Genomic DNA, 23,100 nt, shown 5'->3' with positions numbered 1-23,100 from the left:
ACAATGATGTTAAACAATTGTGCTTCTACCCAGTTGAGGGACAGACACAGTGGACCTGAACTGATAAGAGACACCTGGCTCGGACATGAAGAAGGCCTCTATACTGAGGGAGGTTTGAGCAACAATCATGAGGCCTCAAAGCTGGAATATGTGGATGCAAATTAACTCGGTCAAAGCAAACACTTGGTCTGGAAGGGACCTTAATGATATGTGTTAGCTCTGTCATGAGTTTGCTTTAGAACTTGAGTTAAGCCCCTTTGCTTTGGTCTCATCTTCAAGAGAAGGGTCCAAAAGCTGTGGCTGCACAAAATTAACTCAAAATGCACGATAGAACTAAATGTAAAAGTGAAAATAACAAAACTCCAAGAAGAGAACCTTTATGACCTTGAATTAGACAAAGATTTATCAGATCTGACACCAAAAGCATGATCCATAAAAGAAAACAATCGATAGATTGGATTTCTTCAAAATTTAGAAAAAAAAAAATTTCTGCTCTTAAAAAATACTATAAAGAAAATTGAAATATAATCCAAAGACTGAGAGAAAATATTTGTAATTCATATAACTGGTCATTTATATAGCCGATAACTGGTAAATGAGCTGTCAGCATACATATCTCCACTAAAAAGGCTATGACCAAGAAGTCTGATGATACTGGTGGGAATGCAAACTGGTTATAGCCACTCTGGGAAAAATGTTTGGTGGTTTCTTAAAAAGCTCACCACACAGCTACCATACAATCCGGCAATTCCACGTCTAGGTGTACACCAAAGAAATGAAAACATATGTCAGCACAGAGATGTGTATGCGACTGTTCATAGCAATACTCCGACACGGGAAACAAGCCAATGTCCATCAGCTAGTGAATGGATAAACAAAATGTAGTATATTCATACGATGGAATGGAATTCAGCAATGTAAAAGAATAATACGGATACAAGCAATAACATGGTTGACTCTCTAACACTCTATGCTGTGTGAGAGGACCAAACACAAAAGGTTATGTGTCGTATGATCACCTTGTATGAAATCTCCAGCGACAGCAAAGCTGTAGACACGCTGACTGCCTGGCACTGGGGTTCAGAAAGGGGGGTGACCACAATTAGGCACAACTCCAGGGGTGATGGCAGTGATAATGGCTCCAAAATTGTATACATCTTCTAACAATCATCAACTATATTCTAACTACAAGCAAATTCCACAGTTTGTAAATGTCACCTTGGTAAAACAAAAAAATGAGATGTGGCAAAATGGAGATTCTCCGTGCCCCTGAAGGTCTGTACAAATTTTGTTTTTTGTTGAATGCACACCCACTTGCTCAACAATCCAGTTAGAAATTGCCTGAGAACCATGATCCAGGAGGTGGTGGATTTGTGAAATTTTATGCAAAATCGGGTGGTCTGGGTTAAGAGGCTAACTTTGTAAAGTAGGTGGCTTTGTCTCTTATCTGTTTTCTGTCCTCAACTCCAGATCAGCACTTCCGGCCACCACACTTTACCCTTTTACTCCCTGTCCTCAAATGGATAAGAGTTAAACTTGTGTTCAAATGGGCAAGTGCCTTCGACTAAAAATGGTTCCTTCCTCTGAAAAGTGGGGATAATCGAACCAAGCTTGTGATGCCAATGGGCAGCCTGGGCAGCTCCACACAAAGGAGCTGTCAGCTGTTAACTTCTCTCGCCTCTTCCCCATCCCCAAACCTGCTTCCAGGAAAAGAAGGTGCTATTAGTCTTCAACACCTCACAGAGAATGCACTTCATTTAATTCCTTTTCTGTATTTGGAGTTATCCTTTTCAAAGTGGAAGAAAGGCCTTTTCTGCACTGAGGGGAAATATGGCCCCATCCATCCTGCAGCCCTTCCTAAATTCCAGAAATCTCACTCTCTGGTCTCCTTGCTTGGTTACCCACCACGGACCATGGAAAGAAGCCAGTTTTTGGCAGCCTGAAAACCCTGTGCCTTCCCACCTTCAAGTGCTGTGCTCTCTGGCACAAGATCCCAAAGAGTGTAGTGTTGTTTCAGATTACATCAGCAGACACCCCCAGAAGGCCAAGGACACAGCCACAGTTACCTGAATGCTAAGTGCTTGCCTGCCATCCCTGCTGAGAACAGCTCCTCCTAGTAGAGCAGAGCTGGGACCAGGGTCAGGGGAGGAGGAGCTTAGGGTGTAACATTTAAGGAGGCACTCATTTCCAGCTGTCAACTCTGCACTTGCATGACCCTGAGAATGAGTGCCTCCTTAAGAGTGGGCCCCTTAGGGTACCACCTTTCAGACGCAAGCATTCTCAGGATTGTGTAAAGGTCAGGGAAGCCCCAGAGGGTGGTCTCCTTCAGTGTTTTACCCTAGGCCCCTCACTTGCCTAGAGAGCCAAGTCCACATGTCGAAGCTAGAGCACCAGCTCTGCCATCAATTAGCCATGGGACCTTGGGCAACTCTGCACCCCCACTTTCCCACCTTTTTGGTTCTGTGATGCTAGGGTGACTTTGCTTCTCTCAGCCATAAAGCAAAACAATTAGTATGCATTACCTTGATCTAATAGATGCCTGCTTAAATTCCCTATCTTCACAGAAGCTTTCCCTGACCTGTAGGCCACTAACATGTTATATTAGAAATTTGTTCCTTTTATTCACAGGAGTTATCACAATTTATAATTTTGCTTTATTTTATTGTTTTGTATGAGTCAGGATAGTTTAGATTACGGTGTAGTAATAAACCCCCCGTGCAAATCTCGAGAGCCTAAAACAACAAAGGTTTATTGTTTTTTCATTCCACACGTATGTTAGGAGGCAGCTGGGACGCTCAGCTCAGGGGCCCAGCTGATGGGGCGACCACCATATGGACACTTCGCTGGTCATCGTGTCAGAGGGCACAGAGCCCCAGGGAGCACCACATGAACTGCTCGGCCCAGAAGGGACACACATCACTTCTAGTCAGGACTCATTGGCCAGAAGCAGTCACTGTCCCCAGCCCCCACAAGGGGCCCTATCACTGCACTCATGATGTGTGCCCCAAAGGCAGAAAGCCACAGAGTTTTGATGAGCAGGTCTAATGACTCCTGCATTATTTATTTGGTTTTGTCTGAATCCTCTGACCAGAACCGTCCAGAAGGACAGGATGGTCTGTCTTGTTCTTCATTTCATCCCCAGTTGCTGGTTTGATCACCATCTGTTGACGGACTGAATGGTTCTGGTAGTTTAGGTTTGGAGACCAAGACTGTTGGGTGGATGAATGTCAGCTCCCAGCAAACTGCTTGGAATCTGGGGGACCGCGTTTAGCTACACCCTCTTGAAAAGGGACGAATATTATAACTGCTACTTTCCACAATTTTCTCCTCGAGTGTCTAAGTGCAGAAGCAACCAACAAGAACGTCTGGGAGTCTGAGAGCATAGTCCGAAGCCGTGAGCTCTAATCTGACACCTCTTTGTAATTATATTCTTTATCTTAAAAGCTCATGTGAATTTTGTATTTTGCTCCATATCATATCCATGGTCATAAAAAATGTTTTAAAACCTTGAATTGGGGGAAATGAGTGCTTTGCAAACACGTGTCATGCTTATTTCACTGTTTTGAGGCCCCCCCTGACAGCTCACCCCCCCACCCCCAGGGTGGTATGCCCCCAGTCAGAGAACACAGCTCTAAGCCTCCTTAGGTGGCTGCTGGGGCCTTAAGGCTTAAGCTTAAAACATTCAGAACATCCTCCACATTTTGTTGCCTTTCTGTGGTGCCTTTTTCTCTGACGGGAAATTTGTAATGAATACTGCATGTGGGGATTTGCCTTTGTCCAACGAAATGAGGAAAAGAGTGATAGAGGCCTCATTTTCTTTCCCATGGGTTGATGGGCAAAATTCTTCTAAATCAGTGTTTCTCAAACTTTTTTTTTCCATTATGCACACTAAGAAATGCATTTTCTAAAACTTCACGAAATGGACAGTGTGGGTAACCCCATGCAGGCCAGTGCCCCCATTCCCCAGCTGCCCAGAGCATTGCCTCCTTCCCTGGAGAATTACTGTGAGCTAAGCAGGAACTGCCTTCCCAGAGGTTATGCATCTCTGTTCCTCAGAGTGGTCCATGGCCAATGACTGGCTGACATGGGGGTTCAGGAGACTACCCCCTTGGTTCAGGCAGCCCCAACTCTGATACAATTCAAACCATGAGATTAGGCGTGAGAGCACACCCTTTCTTAGCTCTCCTGCCCTATCCAGCTCCCTCCCCCCCTTTTTTTTCTGAGAGCAGTCCCTAAAGACATCATAGACACCCACATTCTTTTCTTGAGCTTTGCTTCCAAGGAACCTGAGTTAAGACGATACCAAACACACACACACACACACACACACACACACACACACACACACGCAGGCCCACACATACACAGACCTAAGTACACTCACCCCTGAAATAAAATTGTAAAAACACTTACACTTCAGGTGACTTGCTCTGATACTTGCTACATTGTTCTGTCTGATTTGTTTCAATTGCTCATTTGTGATGCTTTAATTTGATTTCATAACCCACTAATAGGTCACAGCCCTGCAGTTGGAAAAACACAGCCCTCAACCTTTCCAAGTTAGTCTTCCGGAGGCTGGTGTTCAGTACCTGGGCAGGTTAAGGAGAAGGTTAAGCCGAGGGGCACCTGTTCCAGTGTGCAGAGCACTGAGAGTTTAGAGGCTCAGGAAGTTGATTCTAATAGGACTGAGCATCTCAAGGGAGCGGAATGCGTCCGCTGCCTTCCAGCCACTGACCTGCTCCACGCTCTGCAGGCTGGTTTTCCTTCCTGGCAGGAATGCAAATACTCAGGGCTCCATTAGGAAATGTGGGTTCCAAGGAAATAAAGCAGGTTTTGACCTCACACCAGTGCACAGAGATGGACATGTGAGGACATTTATTTCGGCATTGTCTGTGATGGCCAAAATCAAAACATTGCAAATGGCCACCCCTAAATGAACTGCACTGCGTTATGTCCATTAATAACAATGTATCTAAGTACAGAAAGTCTTCCACTAAGTGGAAAACTCAACGGCCCTTCAGTTCACCAATTTAATCCCATTTTTATTTTTTTTAAATTAGTATGTGTGTATATGTATAAAAATACGGAGAAATATACTCAAAACTATCTGCAGGGGCATGATAATGGGAGGCTTTTACTTTCTAAGTCATACATTTCCACAGCATTTGAACATTTTCCCTCTAGTATAATTTACTTTTGAAAGAGGAAAAAGCAGTAATTTTTCGCTTTAAAACAGCAAAACACAAAAGGAAGCTATTTATAAGGTGGCCGCATATATTCCTTTGAAGTCACAATAGCAGTCCTTCAGCAGGTGATGTGTGCTTTCAAGAGTCTGCGATCGAACCTGTTTCTAGAAGTTCATGTTCTGAGGCAACATCTCAACAGATAGAACATATAGAAGTGATAAAATACACGTCAAGAAAATGCATAAGCCATAGAGAGGCTTGGAAACTAGATCGATGGTCCTGTGCCCCCGAAACAGAAGAGAAACACCCCATCGGGGAGCAAGACTGAGGCCAGGGCCCCGGGCTCAGGTTCTGGAAGCAGGTACAGGTGGCCGAGTTTGGCTCCAGCAAGGCCCCAGGACATTAAAAGAGGTGGGGGTTTGGGAGGAGGGTAGAGTAACCTCACTGCTGGATGTGGGGACTGGAGGCCCGCTCCCCAGCTGGTGAAAGGAGCCTGGAAAAAGCTGCCTGTCTGGAGTTGTTTGTCCATTTTCGCTTTTTAAATCAGGGATTTGTCATTCTGGCTACATTTTAAAATCACCTGGGGACTTAAAAAAAAAAAAATACCATTGCCCTGGAAATTATAATTTAATTTTAAAAATTCTCTTTTTCTCTCTCTCTCTTCCTTTTTTTAAAGGCTCCCTTGGAAATTCTAATCCACATCCAAGATTGAAACTTGGGGTTTAGGTAGGGCTCAGAGGATCCAGACACAACCTCTGTCCAGGGACTCAGCTGAGCAAGCAACCAGCTTGGAGGTGAGAGCTGGGATTTCCCCATTATGACCTCAGAGTGGGCATTTCTAACCATTGTGAAGCCTGCTTTGGCACTGGAGGTCCTGCCAGGAGGCCTAACACGGCTGGTCAGGGTGGGGTAAAGAGATGGACAGACAGACAGGAAAGAAATGTCTACTCATCGGTAAATGCATGAATCCATGATATACGTGATATATTCGTAGAACAGAATCTGATAGAACAGTGAGATTTAATCACCCAGCATTAACATGGCACCGACATCGCCGTGAGTTATAAAAGCAACTTGCAGCAATGCATGTACATTATGATATCATTTATTTAAATTTTAAATTATAGGAAACAGGGAGTATGTATTTTAGTGGCTAAATCCGTATACAATAAAACTATAAAAATATCCGTAAGAATTAAACACACTGACTTGGGTCTGTGGTTGCCCTTTGGAGAGGAATGGGAGAGGGGCACACAGGGAGTGGCAGGCACAAATCTGGGTGACCCCAAAGACATCATGCTGCATGTAATAAGCCAGCATTAGGAGGTCACATCCTTATGATTCCATTTACAACACTGGAGAAAAGAGTGGTGGAGAACAGATGAGAGGTCGCCAGGGGCCACAGGACCCTGGTTATAAAGGGAGGTTTGGAGGGTGATGGGGCTCTTCTGTGTCCTTACTGTCGTGACCATTCTGTCACCCTACAATGTACGAAAATGCATAGGGCTGAAATTCACAAAGATAGTGGAATGGTGGTTTCCAGAGCTGGGAGGAGGAGAGAATGGGAGTCCCTGTGTATTGGGGAGGGAATTTCAGTTCGGGAAGATGAAAAAAGTTCTGGGGATGGATGGTGGTGATGGTTGCAGAACAATGGGAAAGTATTTAATGCCCCTGAACTGTGCACTTCAAAATGGTTAGAATGGCAAATTTGTGTTATATGTATTTTACTACAATTTTTTTTTAAAAAATGAAAAAAATTCATAGGACTGTAGACCAGATGAAGAAATAAAAAGCCTTTTTTATTGAATTTTATTGCATAGTAATTAAAAAAACCCTAAAAGATCTGAAGCAAATATTGCAACATGTTAAGATTTATTAAAGCTACATGATAAATACATCCATGCCTGTTACTGAATTTTCTTCACTTTTCTGCATGTTTAAAATAGCCTAATCAGTTTGTGGTAGTTTCAGGTCGAATCAAATTTTTAGGGCTGCAAGGAGCTTTTGAGATCATTCCCTGCACAGTCCTTCCCTGAACAGAGAGAAACTGAGTTTTCACAGCTAAAACCCCTGACTCCCAGGCCACTGTTTCACCCATGCTGATTATGTGAAACGGAAGTTTCTAACTGAAAACAAAATTAGGCTTCTTGAATTTGAAGAGCTTAAGAAATGCACAAACACACGGAGTGTGCTCAGCTTCCCCATTCCACAGGAAACAATCCCTACATAATCATAACATCGAACTAAGTACTCTCAAGAACAGAATTAAAATTTAATCAGCAGCTTTCTTCAAAAGAATTGTTAAAATAATTTTAAAACAAAAAAGTTGCAAAAGAAATGTGCCGATTTTACACGGAGATATTCAAATTGATCTCATAAAGCATTTTAACTTGTTTTATCTCAGCTTTGCTTCTTCCTGTCTTTGTTCTCACCCTGCTTTCCTCCTCGCTAAATACAACTACATACTGAATAGCTTCTGGGACCACCTCTCACCCACATTTAGAGTCAGGGTGGCTCAAATTAGAACAGACTTTCTTTAGCAAGTAGTACTCTGCAAAATTCTTGGCCGAAAAACAATCGGCCATTGCATCTGCAACGTTCTTGGTTGCTAGCAACCGAACTTGACTCAGAAAGCCAGGAAAGCCAGGTCTGCACAGGGCAAAATGTGAGGGAGGAAGCCCAGCCAGGAACCCCCTGTCCCCACAACGGCCACAACACTGCCTTTGGTACCATTGCCACCAGCAGGATTCTCACCTCGTCACCGCCATCCCCACGAATTTCTTAGCGATGGCATGTCTTCTATGAATCATTCCATCGAAACTGAAGGCTCCAGGTGTGGGCATCCAGTTGGCTGAGCCTAGGTCCCCAGCCCCTTCTCTAGCTGCCAGGAACTCCGTTAAAGGGAGTCCCAGCTCTGCATTTCAACCACCCCCACACAGTGAAGGACTCTCCCAAGTAGGGAGGGAATTCCATGCTGGGGAGCAAAACAAACAAGAGCTGTCTCTTCTCTTGGGTTTCCAAAGGCTTCGCAGCATCCACAGATGCCCTTCTTCCCTTATTTAAATCCCCCTCACTGCTCCCACCCCACAGTCACTTCTCCTCCCAGCAGCCAGTGTGATCGCCTGAAGCCCAAGACACATCTTGTCACTGCTCTGCCCAAGACCCTCCAATGGCTCCCCTGTCACTCCAAGAAAAGCTAAATCTTCCCCGTGGCTCCTGGACTCTAGGTCATCACCTCCTCCCCACCTGTCTGACCTTATCTCCTACTCCTCTCCCTCCCTCTGCTCCAGCCACCCTGGCCTCCTCCCTCTTTTTCTCACCTACCTAGCTTGGGTTCACTTGGGTTCAGTGGAGGCCCTACTGACTTTTCCTTCTGTCAGATAGACACACGACTTGCTCCCTGTGCCAACGTTATCTTCTCAACTGCCTCTAAATGAAATAGCATCCCATTGCTCTTCCCCCACCCTGTATCCTACCTTATTTTTCTTTACATGATCATAGCCAGTGGCCTTCTCTGTGGTTATTTGTCTATTTGTTTAGTGTCTATCTCCTTCCATCAGAACACAAACCTTATGAGTCAGGGCTTTGTTTTTCCATCTCAGATCCCCAGAGCCTAAAGGAGGGGCTGCTTGAGAGTAGGTGCTCACTAAACAGGAGTGGCTACTGAAGTACCAGGTGGGTCCTCTGCTGAGAATAAAGGCGAGGAGGGGAGCAAGGGTGTCTTCCAGTGAGGAGGGTAGATGAGGCTTGAGAAGCATTCTCTGGTGAAGTGGAGAGATCTGACCAGGAAATGGAGAGGTTTGTATCAACAGCGAGCGAGGAAGACATGAGTGAGGATGAGAGCTAATAAGAGCAAGGATCTGTGGTTGAGTAACTGTTTTCCTTTCAGGCCCACTCAGAGCCTCAAGGTAGGTGTGGAGAAGCACAGTTGAATTGATCCAGCAACAGAGTTGACCATGTGGGTAGGGCAAAGGGGACAAGGAGAAAGGACATTGAGGTTCATTGGCAAGAAAGCAGTTGTGGAAATGGGCTCTAAGCTGCATGGGGAGGGGAGTAAAGAAAGACAAGGAAGTGGTACAGAACACCCAGGTGAAGGATAGCATGCTGTCAGAAAGAGGCGAATAGATGGCATCATCTGGGAGGATTGCTCCTGAGGAGTGGAGAGCCAGGCCAGGAAGCTGGGAAAGGAGGACAGTTAATGGACAGGACATGTGGGAGGGAAGGTACATGGAGTCCGAGATCTTTAAGTGAATCACTATGGGGTGATGTGTGTGGCCAGGCTAACAGAGGCAGATGTACACTAGAATGTGATCTCTATGGATTTTTAAGATTGTAATCTCTTCAGTTGCAAGAGTATTTCTTCACTGTTATTGTTGTTATGGATATTATGATGTAGCTGAAATGATTAATATCCCAAGGATACTTAAATATCCTATTTGTTATTGAACTACTCAGGTATAAACATAGGAGAGGATCTAATGTAAAATAATAATGACTATAGGTGACAACACTGCATTGTATAATTGAAATTTGCTAAGAGAGTAGAACTTAAATGTTCTCACCAAAAATAAAATAAAATAAATATTTGAGGTGATGGATATGTTAATTACCTAGATGGGGGGAGGGGAATCTTTTCACAATGTATGCATATATCAAATCACCATAATGTATACTTTAAATATCTTACAATTTTGTCAATTACACCTCAATAAAGCTGAAATTTTTAAAATATGAGAGCTATTTTAACAAAAAGGTTTATAGTAATCTTCATTCTAATTGTGCTTTTTCCCAGGACAGAGACCAAATCTGACTCCCTTGAATGGGACAATTGGCAGGATATTGGGTAGCTCTTTTGGACTAACAGAAAAATTGGAAAGACAAACCAGAGAGGCAAAGCAGCAGGGAATGCAACCAGAAAGCCAAACCATGTTTGTTGGGGTCATTTTAGAAGCTGCCACTAGGCTAGCAAAGATGATCCAATGAAGAGCCAGTCCTGTCCACCGTGGCTATAATAACTTTACAGTACCCACCAAATCTCCAGTGGCAGCCCACTTTTCCAGTCTCATCCCCCATGGCCCCGTGATCTCACTTTCACAAATCTTGTTCCAGAGTAGTCCTCACTGATCCCCAGACACACCATGTCCCTCATGCTTCTGAGCCTTCCCCATGACCTAAAATGCCCTTCCCTCCCCTGGTGACTTTATCAGCCTGGTGAGCTCCTACACACCCTTCAAGACCTTGTTAAATATCACCTGTGGGAAGCCTTTCCCTGTTCTCCAAGTATACAGTGTTCCCACAGCACCCAGGGGATATCACTAGTATAGCCTTGATTGTGTTATATTTAAATTATCTGTTTTCCTGTCTGTCTTCTCCAGTGGACTGTTACCTTGCAAAGGCAAGGTCTGTGTCTAATTAATCTTAGTTAGTTAATTAACTGGGTTACTCTAATTAACATAAAGGGCAAGGTCTTGTTATTTGCCTCCATGCAAAGTACAATGCCTGGTACATTTGCATGTTTAATAAACGCTGAATAAATAACTTAAATAATTAATGATGACCCAGAAAGCTGGAAAGTATCTCATGGTGCCACTTAATGGATTCCTCTCCTTCCAGGCAGGGTCTGCTGAAATCTGATCAATCCTTTCCTTAAACCTGAGAAGCCTTCAGGCAGACATTTTAATACTACATCTCTTACATATGGGGAAATGTCTTTTATGCCTAATGTAAAATCCTTTCTAGTGCATTTTACCAATTCTCTTGAGTCTTCCAATCGGTGGAAAGAGAAAAGCTCTTTACCATCACTCATACAACAACCTTAATATATACAAAAGTAGGTAGAGATGGCCACACTGGGCCAGCCCACAAAGCCTTCTCTATTCGTCTACGAGGGCCGCCATAACCAAATTCCACAGACAGGGCGGCTTAAACAACAGAAATTTGTTTTCTCGCAGCTCTGGAGGTTGGAAGTTCAAGATCAAGGTGTCGTGAGGGTTGGTTTCCTCGGAAGCCTCTCTCCTTGCTTACAGATGGGTTGATGGCACCTTCTGGCTGTCTTTTCACATGGTGCCCCTGGCGTCTCTCTGTGTCCTAACCTCCTCTTCTTATAAGGACACAAGTCAGATTGGATTAGGGACCACCCTAATGCTTTTATTTTAACCTAATTACCTCCTGAAAAAAAACCTACCTCCAAATACAGTCACGTTCTGAGATTCTAGGGATTAAGGCTTCCACATAGGAAATGAGGTAGAAGAGGAGACACAGTTCATCCCAGAACACCTTCTCCTTCTCTGCGAGCATCTGGTCTCAGACAGTAAAACCAGAAGACAGCAGGCTGGTAGGGAGCTGCTGCAATGGGCCTCCCTAATCCATTCTTACAGCCATTCTCATTCCACCAATATCTAATGAGAGCCATTTATATAATGACATCATCTACAGAAAACCAACAGAGTGGTCTTTCCAAAATGCCTGTCTGATTATGTCTCCCTTCAGACAGAAACTCCTGAGTGGTTCCCATGCCCTTAGGAAAATTCCAAAATCCTAGCACAGTATATAAGACATTTCAAAATCTGGATTCTGCTCACCTGCACAGCTACAATTCCATCATACCTCTTTTGTTCCAAAGTCCAGTGGTGGTTCCCCAAACAAGTTATGCTGAGTTATTTCTCACCACATGAACCCAAGGAGAAAATGTATTTATTCAACAAATATTTAATTATCATCTCCTCTCTGGAGTTGTGCTATGCCCTAGAGCAGATAAGAAAATCCCACCTTCAAAGATCTCCTCATATGGAGGAAATATCTGACAAGTAAATGAAAATAATAATACAATTGACAGGCGATTTATTCCAGATATATGCAAAAGTGTGCTAGGAGTTCAGAGAAGGAACTTCTTAAATTTATAGAGCATTAATTCCTCCAGCAGAATAACACACCCACCTCCAAAATTAGACTTAGGAGAAGGCCAATTTATAGCACAACCTATATGGTGTGCTAATACATTACTGAAATACATCAGAAATGTGGTTCCAGTTATTAAGAATGAGGTAAGTGACATCTTACATAACTAATGAAATTGAAATTGGTTACGCACTCACCAGAGTATATGCAGGACCCTCAGGTGGAAATTAAAATCCCTCCTTGCTGTGCTCGCTTCGGCAGCACATATACTAAAATCCCTCCTTGCTGCCATGAAATCATCTCTGGGGTGTTTTTCAAAATGCACACATGAAAGTCACATGGGACAACCACTATATGAGCTACTCCACCAAGCCTGAGATAGTCTAGTTCATTGCCTGGAATTAGCCACAGTCTGCTGATATACTCAAACAAAATCATGCAATTTGTAGTGAGGATTATTTATTTATGTTTAAAACCTTCTACCATGGTTCTCAAGAAGCTACCTACTCTAGAAAGTTGCAAACACAAACAAACAAATAAACAAACAAAAAAAATCCCAAACCGAAGAGAAAACAAGAACAGGTATTGGTAAGCTGCCCAAGTAATACAGATGGAAATACAGATGGTTGCAAGACATAACTGAGTTCTCAACCACAAAGGGGAATTCCCAAGTGATTATAACAGAGAGAACATAAAAGAAAAGTAGTAAGCCATGAGCTGACTGAGCAGCTACTCAATTGGAAGAGGTGGTATTGATATCAGTTTCCATGGAGTTCCGGTTTTAATGCCCACGTGGAAGCAGGGAGTCCTTGAGTCCACCTGAGGTGAGGTGGGGGGGGTGGCGGGGTGGAGGGGGTGGGGGGGTGGAGGGGGTGGGAGGAGGTTTAAAGCCAGGACTTTGAAAGGGCAGCACCTTCAGAGAAAGGCAAACAATAATGTGCCCACTGGCACACAGATCTAGGAAGTATGTTTCCACTCATGTTCCGGGTATGGAAAAATGTTAATGCTGATGGGGCATTAATCAGTTCATTGCCTCTCAGTTACAAATTCACTTCTCAGTCCCTGGTCCATGATCATGAAATGGATGCCTTAAGCGTTTCTTTGCAGTAAGTGTGATACTACGCTTTGTCAGTAGAGGGCGCTGGAGGGACATTGCTGGAGAGCGGGGGTTTCTCTTCCTGGTTCCTGTGTGCTAGGTTTGGCTTTTTCGTGCTCTCACTGCGTGTTTGGTGTGCACTGCGAACATGTGGGACATCCAGTGGTGCATTGCACAGTCACTTGGTGACCTCAATGGCCCAGCCCAGGCCTGGTGACCACTTTTCCTGACTCTCCTAACAGATACCATGTGCTCCAGACATCATGCCCACAATGACATCTCGAATATCAATGTGCACCCACATAACAGCCTTGGCATACCTGCACCCCCAAAGTTGTTTCCTGCCTGCCAAGCAAGTGTGGACCTGCTCAAGTCTGGGCAGCTGAGTAAGCTGCTCTGCCTTCCGATGAGGTTAACTCGGTCAGTAAGTTGAAACCCAACCTTGGGGAGGGCCCCCATTCCAAGTTCCTCCTTCATTTTAGCATTCTCTTTATATATTTTTAGTTACACTTTTATCATACCTTAATAATCCCTTATGTTACACTTAATTTTAATTTAAATTATGGTGTGGTTTCTGTCTCCTGGTTAGATCTAGACTACCACAATGGAGAAATCAATATCCCTGGCCTATGCCTTATTAAGGGTTCAAGTTGACGTTACAAAAACATCCAGATGAAATAGTTCCTCAGCCTAGTTTGCATGGCATTCTCATAGATAAAGCATGATGAATATGAATTCACAGTCCAAAATTTTAAAACTCATAAAAATGGAATCCTTCTTGAGGAAATGTTATCAAATATAATCATTATGGGGCTTAGAACTATAATAACTTTTGATAATAAAGCAATCTAAAAAGATTACTTAAGTATGCTTAAAAGAAAATTGGCAACTTAGAAGAAATTACTTTAAATGTAAATGGACTAAACAATTCAACTAAAAGACAAAGATTGTGAAATCTTTATTTCCTGATTTGAATGGTGTTACATGGATATGTTTACGCCCTGAATATTTTATACAGCTACACTTTCATGATTTTACACTTTTCTGAATGTATCATCTATTTCTTATGTATGTTTATAAAAATATATATACTTCTACATACTTTGTAGGTCAAAGAAATTAGAACTATTCTAGAAATAAATCACTAAAAATAATATATATCAAAATTTAGGAAATAGAGATAAAGCAGTATTTATAGAAAAGAAATTCATGATTCTAAATAGCCTTATTAATTAAAAAAAAGGTCAATGAACTAAGAAATTAGACAAAATAGAATAAATTCAAAGAACACAGAAGGAAGGAAATCATAAGGTTAAGAAAAACATGCCTGAGAAATTGCAAACATTAATAGCTTTTCTAGTGTTAGTTTGTCCCTGCCCATCTGTGCAAGTAGGCCACCTGAGCATTGAAACGGCTTTAGCCCTGAGGGCTTTTGTTGATCTAGGCAAACTTGGACTTCAGTTTGGGTAGCTTCATGGAGTGAGGGAAAAAAAGAAGAAATTGCTCAGGGTTTACTCTGATACTGGCAATCTAATAGGACACCCTCTTCCATATCAAGCGGGTCCCAAAAAAACCACACCCTTTGGGCAAGGCGAAGCAGAACTCTATCTGTCCCTAACCCAACCCCAGGGCACTACAGTAAAGGTGACCTCGGTGCTGAGTGCGGGTGGTATTCAACTTGCCTCTTTGGTTCCTTCTTTTCTTTAAATTGTGGCCTGATAGTTTTTTATAATTTTGTCAGTTCTTTAACACTTTTACAAGATTTTAAAATATAGCCTAGAAAGAATCTCTATATATAGTTTAGACAGCATTTAGGTATATTTATCACAAGGAAGGCTTGAATTATCTAGCCCAGCATTATCAGAAACCGAACCTCTAGATGTGGTAAAAGTATAAAAATCTGTGTAGGAGTTACACACACCAACTTAAGGATAATAGTTACCTCTGGAGTGGAAGGGAGGAAAACGAGATGGAGATAGGCCTTTAGCTTTATTCGTGACGTTCTATATCTTTAAAAGAAAAAGATCTGAAGCAAATTTGCAAAATATTGACATCTCTTAAATCCTGGCAGTAGGTGATGGGTTGTTGGCCCAATATCCAGTCTCTCTTTCTTTATTATTAATGGAACCCCAATTCTGATGAGGTTGGTAATGTCGCTTTTCCAAAGCCCCTTGTGGCCTGGAATGGCCATATGACAATAGTTCTGGCCAAAGAGAGGTATGCAGAAGTCCCAGGGAGGGACTTCCTAATGCAGTAAAACAAAATCAGCAACATTCTGTGTACGGAGAGGCTGCTTTTCTGTCTTCTTTCTGCCTGAAATAAACCAGTGGTAGTGGCCGCAGCATCTTCACATCATGAGGCTGGACTAAGGGTGGAGAAGCAAGAGGGAAGGGTGGTCCTTGCAGGCATCTCTAAGATTCCATATCAGCTTTGACCTACCTCCAAAATTCTTGTCATGGTAGAAAAATAAACATGTTTAAGCCACTCTTTTTCATTTTTCTGTTACAAGCTCCTGAACCTAGTCCTATGTGATACAATGGTACGTGGATTTTATTATTTCCTTTATATGGAAATGTCTCATAATTTATTTTAAAATTTCAAAATGGTAACAGAAAAGATAGGAAACTAGAAACAGTTACAGCACACGAGTGTAGCCTCTCTGCTCCGTTTAGACTAGCCGAAGGGAATGAATGGCTGTATGATGCCATTCCTTCTATTTCTGAAAAGTCTCTTATGCAGAATCTTTTTCCGTTTCCAAGTTTGCAAAGAAATCCAGGTGGAGTAGTGTTCAGTTGTGCTGTACCAAATAACTTCGACGGTTCTGAACACTAGCGGGGATGGAGACTGTCTTCTTGTCCACCTGCTACTACAATTCCTGCTGGTGGAGTAAGTAGGTTTGACCAGTGTCACTGATGTCACTTACTGTAATGTTGCTCAATGGCCTGTGACCCTCAGTCATATTGTGTCATAAGGGGAATCACGTTAGGATGGTTTGTAAATAACTCGGTGGTCTCAGCAGGAAGAGACTGTCCAGGAAGGAAGTTTCCACAGCTCAAGAGCTGACTGAGGAAACCAAGTGGGGAGGAAGCAGACACAGACGTCTTCGAAGATGTCAATGGCAAGCACCGCTCAGAGGCCTTGGCAGATCATCGATTGACTACATGACTCCAACCATTTATCTCTTCTTTGTGACATGCCAGTCCAAATTCAAAGGCGTGTGTGTGTGTGTGTGAGAGAGAGAGTGAAAAGGAGAGAGTCTTAATAACTAAACATAAACCTTAGGCCCTCTCATCTGCTACCAGGATTTGGACTTGAATCTGACACACAAGCCTTTAGATTCTGAAAGGATGAGCACACCACTGACTATCATCTCCCTGCACAGACTGAAGAGAGCTGCCGCTCTGGAAGGAATTTGGGCCACTGTAAGGAAGGGTGTGGGGGCCCGGTGGCTAAAGCAATGATGACTGCTTGCTGCCAAGGGCCAGGCGCCGAAGGAAGGAACCGTATCCTAGTGACTCCCCTCACCGCTCTTTTCTGACGGTATGGAATTACACAGATACTGCTAGTGGAGAATCCCATTTTTGCAGGTTTTGTTGAAAGTACATTTCTAAATGTTCCTGTCAAGTGAATACATAAGTGTTATTATCAACTGTAAAGGATACTGCTCAAAGCATGCGCTTGCTAGACAATAAAATCAGAAAGGAGCAACTTTTTAAACTTATTTTTAAGAAGGCTTTTAAACTATTGCCATGTGGGGCACCTGGGTGGCTCAGTCGGTTAAGCGGCTGCCTTCGGCTCAGGTTATGATCTCAGGGTCCTGGGATCGAGTCCCATATCAGGCTCCCTGCTCAGTGGGGAGCCTGCTTCTCCCTCTCCCCCTGCTCATGAGCTCTCTCTCTCTCACTCACTCACTCTTTCTCTCAAATAAATAAAATCTTAAAAAAAATTTTTTTTTAAAAACTATTGCCATGTAAGTAGCCCACTGCCTCAGTGAATAGAGTGATTAATATTCCAAAAACTTAAATATCATTCCAACAGAGTGTTCCCTTATGACATCATTCATTCAAAGAAGTAAAATATTTTAAATAAATATGTAGACAATGACCCCCTCCATACAATAAGCTAGGCTTACTTTTGAAAAACGCTTTGAAAATCTTTGGAAATTACTTTCTGAAAGTGTTAAATATTTTTTTTCATCATTTTGAAGTTTATTAACTAAATGGCAATTTTGTTTTCCTTAGAGCTTATCTTGACATTTCTATTTTGCTTTCATCTGCTTTTTTGCTATGCAGCTAAAACCAGTGAAGAATAAAGCAGAGCATATTTAAATTTTAAGTTCGAAAAACCTCTTCTGGTTTGTGGTTCAGCATAATGAACGAACACACACGTTTATCTCCTCTTCTTCCAGAGACTGCATGAAGATGAAACTAAAGGAATAAAAAGGGTCAAAGTCAGCAACAATGTAGAATATCAGTAGGGCCCATGGGTGGAGGTGAGATTTCAGCACATATATGCAGGACGAAAGTGGACAGACTTCCACTCTGGGAGCATAGTGGGTCTAATATTCTGAAGGGTCCTTCTGCCAAAAACTAAGTTCCATATAAATTACAACAAACGTGATTTCAAATGCATTGCTCAGATCACAACAAAGTGAAGGAAGTCTCTAAAAGTCAAAAGTCAAAAGTAAAAAAAAAAAAAGTGTAGAGGGAAAGGAGAGAAAAGGGGACAGAAAGAAGCAAAGAAAAATGATTAAGTGAGCCAGACCCAAGGGAGGGAGCAATGACCAGTGTAACATAACTTCATCCTTCGTGCCCTCTGTGTTTCTATAAAACCACCAAGCTATGGAATTTTGCATAATAAAAGGAACAGGACATGCAGGAAAGCTAGGATTGGGGAAAACACTCCAAAACCGTACATAAAAAACTTACTGCAACAGAGTAATAAAAGTAAATAAATACATACATAAATGGTACAGCCACTTTTGTTTTCTAAAGAATAAACCTTATCATAATCCTAGACAAAGCATATCGGCTTGCTTGCTGTGGTGAAAGGTAGCTTCCGAGTCACAGACAAGAGGTAGAAGGAAGAACAACATTCTGAGGCTGAAATGTTGTGACAGCCGAGATGGAGGGTTCCGGCTCATTGTCTGTCTTTCTTTCTTTTGCTCTGGCTTAAAATAGAAACCCTACCTTTGTTGTTTCCCAGTTTCCTTCTTTCATAAAAAAGCTGCACACGCAGCTCGATGCGGCCAGACACAGGGCGCCATCCTGCCGCTCTGAGAACTATATCGTCAGCTCCAGTCCTCGCAAACGCTTCCCACTCCCAGTTAGCACAGATGATAACTGGGCTGTGTCCATCTCTCCTTGCCTTTATTTTTGTCACAGTGCCGTCTCTGACAGAATGCAATGGGGACTCCTTATTTCTTGGATATCACATGTTCACTCGTTTTTTTGTTTTTTTTTTTAATTATAATTCCAAGCTTCCCCTCAATACTTTAAGGCTTTTTTGTTCTTGCTATTCACTACTTGGATTCATATAACCAGAATGTTTACTTGTGTTTGGAATGGCTGTCTTAAATATTTATATTAAAAAGATGACACAAGCTTTGGAGAACTGTGCAATACATACTTGCAGGCTATATAAATAAATGGAGGAAAGAGAAATTAAAGGGTGTGTGTGTGCAGGGTGTGCGTGTGTGTGCTGAGTAGCCTTCCATGAGACACTATGTTCAGCAAGGTGGCTTTTTTTTTTTTAATCTGATGTTTGGCTGAAGCACAAACATAGTCAAAATGTGAAAAATTGTGGAAAAGCTAACACAATTTCTAACTTTGGTGATTTTATCCCTTGCTTATTTATCTTGAATATATAAAAGTACCCATTTCAAACAAAACAAAAGAGACTGTAATGATGCGAAAGGCAAGATTGCCCCAGAGGCAAATGTTGATAACAGCTCTGCAATCTGGAGACTAACTCTTCAGCCCATGGAAAAGTATGTGAGTGTAATCTGAGATTCATCCATTAATATAGGACTCTTAAAGGGGGCTGAAGGATTCTTGGTAGTACCCCTAAGTCTTGGGCGCTACCAGGACCAGAAACAAATGTCCAGACTCTCTGGATGATAGTAACCAAATTTAGGCACTTAGGATTCCCACAAGCTAATCTCCTTCATGAACACAAAAGCATAAATTTTAAACAAAATATTAACAAATCCAATCCAGTGCTATATGAAGGGATTATACATCACAGTCCAGTAGGGATTATTCTAACAATTCAAGGGTAGTTTAATATTTGTGAATCAGTTCATGTAATTCACCACATTAACAACAAAAAAGGTGGGTGATGGAACATACAGTCATCTCAATAGGTAGAGCAAAGGCTTTTGATAACTTACTCTGAGCAAATTAGGAAGAGGTAAACTTCTTAATCTAAAAAAGAGTGTCCATACAAAAATGTATAGCAAACACCTTACTTTATGGTGAAATATTGAAAGCATTCCCCTAGAGATGAGAAATGAAACAAGGATGCCGTCTATCCTCACTTTCATTCATCATTGTCCTGGTAGCCAGTGCAATAAGGCAAGAAAAGAAATCACAAGGATTGGGAAGAAAGAAATAATACTGCTTTATTCACAGATGATCTGGTTATGTAGATAAAAACCTAAGAACATCAAAAGGTAATTTCAGAATTATTAAGTAACTTTAGCAAGGTCACTGGATACATGGTCAACATATATGAAACACTGCTCTTTTTATATCTCAGAATAAACAAATAGATTATGAAGAAAGTAAAATAACTCCATTATAGTGGCATCAAAAATTCAAACCATCAGGGAAATAAAATTAAAAAAAAACAACACAGTATTACACCACTACCCACCCACCAGAATGACTGTAACACAAAATCAGATGATATAAAATGATATCAAAGATGTGGGGCAAGAGTAACTCCCCTACTCTGCTGTGGGGAGCACAAATTAGTACAACTACTTTGGACAACTGTTTGGCACTATAAGGTACAGCTGAACATATATGTACACTATAACCTAATGTTTCAACTTCTAGGTATATATCCAACTGAAATGTATGCATAAGTTCATTTAAAAATATGCATAATTATGCTTATTGCTTTACTGTTCTATATATCCAAATATTAGACAGACCATAAGTGCCCATCAACATCAGACTGAATAAATAAAGTGTGGTATTTTCATACAATAAAATACCATTACAGAAACAAAAAGGAATGAAATTTTAGTACATCAACAGCAGAGATAAATCTCAAAAACATAATGTTGAACAAAAAAAGCCAGATACAATAGAAGACAGACTGAATAGTTATATTTATATAAAATTCAAAGGCAGGCTGAAATTCTCTATGATGTTAGAAGTCAAGATCACGGCTAATTTGGTAGAAAGTAGGAAGTGGAAGGGGGCACAGGAGGACTTCTGGGATGGGATAAAGTTTTATTTCTAGATCTAGGTCCTGGTTACAGAGGTATGTTTACCTATCAAACTTTATACTACGGTTTCTGCACTTTTTTTGAGTATAATTATACTTCAATTAAAAGATATCTAAAAAGGAAAGAACAGGGAGAGCCTAAAGAAACTGGGAGGTGAAAGGGGCTGATACAGGTGGGTGGAGGGGAGTGAGCAATGTTTTCATCTTAAAAAGTGGGGAGTCAACAGATATTATTACCTATGGAACAGGTAACTCGAGCTTAACTCTTGACGTTGCAAAGGTGATGAACAGAGAAACCAAGTCTAGTGATAAAATTATAAAATGGCGGTGCGTGGCAGAAGGGGATGAAATAATGAACTAAGTCCTCATTTGTCATAGCAAGGAATTGATGGGCAATGCCAAAACTGCCTAAAGAAACTTAAGTATTTTAAAACAGCAGCCATTTGTGATTTCTCATGGTTCTGTGGATTTGCTGGGCAGTTCTGCCATTGATTTTGTGTGGGCTCCCCCCTGGAGACATGGCTGGGCTGGACAGGACGAGGTGGCTCTATTTGCACATCTGGCTATTAATGCCAACTGTGCCCTGGGGTACTTCAGTTCTCATCTACATGACCTCTCACTCTTCTGTAGGCTAGATCAACCTCCTTAAATGATGGTATCGGGACAGCATTCCAAAAGGTCAAAAGCAGAAGCTGAAAGGCCCATTGAGGCTTAGTCTTAGGCTTTGCAAAATGTCACTTCTGCCTTATGCTACTGGACAAAGGAAGCCCCAGGGCCAACCCAGACTCAAGGTGTGGGGAAATGGACTCTGCCTCCTGATGGAAGGGGCTGTGAAGTCACGTTGCAAAGGGGCGAACCTTCAGCAGTTAGCGGGCGAATCCTGCTAACAGGATAGGAGGGATTTGTGGCCACCCTCCTACTGTCTGTCCTCTGCCACAGTTATTTACATTTCTCTCACATGCAGAAGAAACAAACACAGAACATTAAACCTGACTGTCTCTGGGAAGGAGAACAGTGGGTAAGGAAGAGTGGGGACAGGGGCTTTTTCATTCTAGGCCCTTCCATACTACTCTTTTCAAATACATGCATGTTCTATAAAAATAAATGTTTCTAATGTTATAGAAGATTCAGTGCCTATAAATCCCTTGCTTTGAACAGAAAAACTGGAAAGATATTTTCTTCTATCCTCATCTAATAAATGATGAACAGTATTTACTAAGCATGGATTCTAAGAACTGTAAGATTCTTAAACGACTCAGACCGACCCAACACTGTTCAGTTTTATTCCACCTCCTAAGGATTCAATTAAAAAATGTGATTGTGCCTATGAAAAATGCTTCTTAAACTGTAAATGTTTTATAACGCACCATACATTATCCATTGCAACTGTTTCCATGGCGTGCCCAGCACTGTATTAAGCTGTGTAGAGACCACGAAAGGACCAGAAAATACGGTTCCTGCCAGCATGGAATTAACAGTCTAGGTGAGGAGACAAGATGACACCCACAAACCAGTTATAGTACATTATGCGAAACTGTAAGGGCCCGTGCAGACAGGGACAATTACTCTTCGTTCATTGCAGCCTCATCAGGACCCCACATATAATAAGACCTTGATAAATATGCGTTAATGGAGGGATGGATCAATTACCTGGCAGCCCATGATTCAGAGCCCGGTCACAAGACCGACTGTGAGTGCTGAAGTATCTGAGAAGTGGGGATCAGAGGAGCTGCTTGTACTCAGTCTAGGCACTGAGGCTGGGCTTTAGGTCCAACCGGGATATGACAAAGTCACAGTGCCGCAAGAGGAGAAGATGCATATTGCAGCCTGGGGGAGAGCCCCAAAAAGGAAAGCCTCAGAGATAGGAAGGAGGTCAAACTAGCCTGGATGGAAGCAGGGAAGCAGGAGGAGGGCTGTAGGGTCTCCTGGAGCACCCACCTTCTGTCCTTGTGGCAGCTGGGCAGACAGGAAGCAGGGCTAGGGAGGAGTGAACAAGATGGGCTAGCAAGGGGCAGGAAGCACTGGGGGCACCTGAGAGGGAGGGAGAGAACAGATCCCACCACTGGCAGCCACAGGAGAACCCCAGTTCTCCCCATAGAAGAATCCTGCCTTTTCCTCCACACTGAAATCAGCAGGGAAGACAAAGGTGGATTGGACATTCTCCCACTCACCCGGACATCAGTGCCTCTTAGAGGGGGAGAGACAACAGTAATTTAATTTCTTCTAAAGATTTTATTTACTTATTTGAGAGAGAGAGAGAAAGAGAGGGAGAGCACAGAGGGAGAAGCAGACTCCTTGCTGAGCAGGGAGCCCGATGCAGGACTCGATCCCAGGACCCTGAGATCATGACCTGAGCCGAAGGCAGACGCTTAACTGACTGAGCCACCCAGGTGCCCCCACACCAGTAATTTAAATAAATAACTAAGGGTCTTGGAAAGCCAGGACTCTGAGTTCAGGCACACC

At 42.4% G+C, this 23,100-nt stretch overlaps 2 long non-coding RNA genes across 3 annotated transcripts in view; both read right to left on the bottom strand.

Moving 5' to 3' along the window:
* The window catches only part of LOC144382887 (uncharacterized), a 114,932-nt gene that overhangs the window by 71,706 nt on the left and 20,126 nt on the right, over positions 1–23,100 (bottom strand). The window lies entirely within an intron of this gene.
* Positions 15,156–18,731, bottom strand: LOC144382886 (uncharacterized). Its single transcript, XR_013450462.1, has 2 exons — positions 18,369–18,731; positions 15,156–17,606 (listed from the first exon to the last, which is right to left on the bottom strand). It is a non-coding gene; the product is annotated as an uncharacterized LOC144382886 (long non-coding RNA).

This window comes from Halichoerus grypus, chromosome 8 (genome assembly GCF_964656455.1).
Source record: "Halichoerus grypus chromosome 8, mHalGry1.hap1.1, whole genome shotgun sequence".
NCBI lineage: Eukaryota > Metazoa > Chordata > Mammalia > Carnivora > Phocidae > Halichoerus > Halichoerus grypus.
Note: the sequence above shows the minus strand (reverse complement) of the source record. Positions and strands in the feature narration are given on the sequence as shown.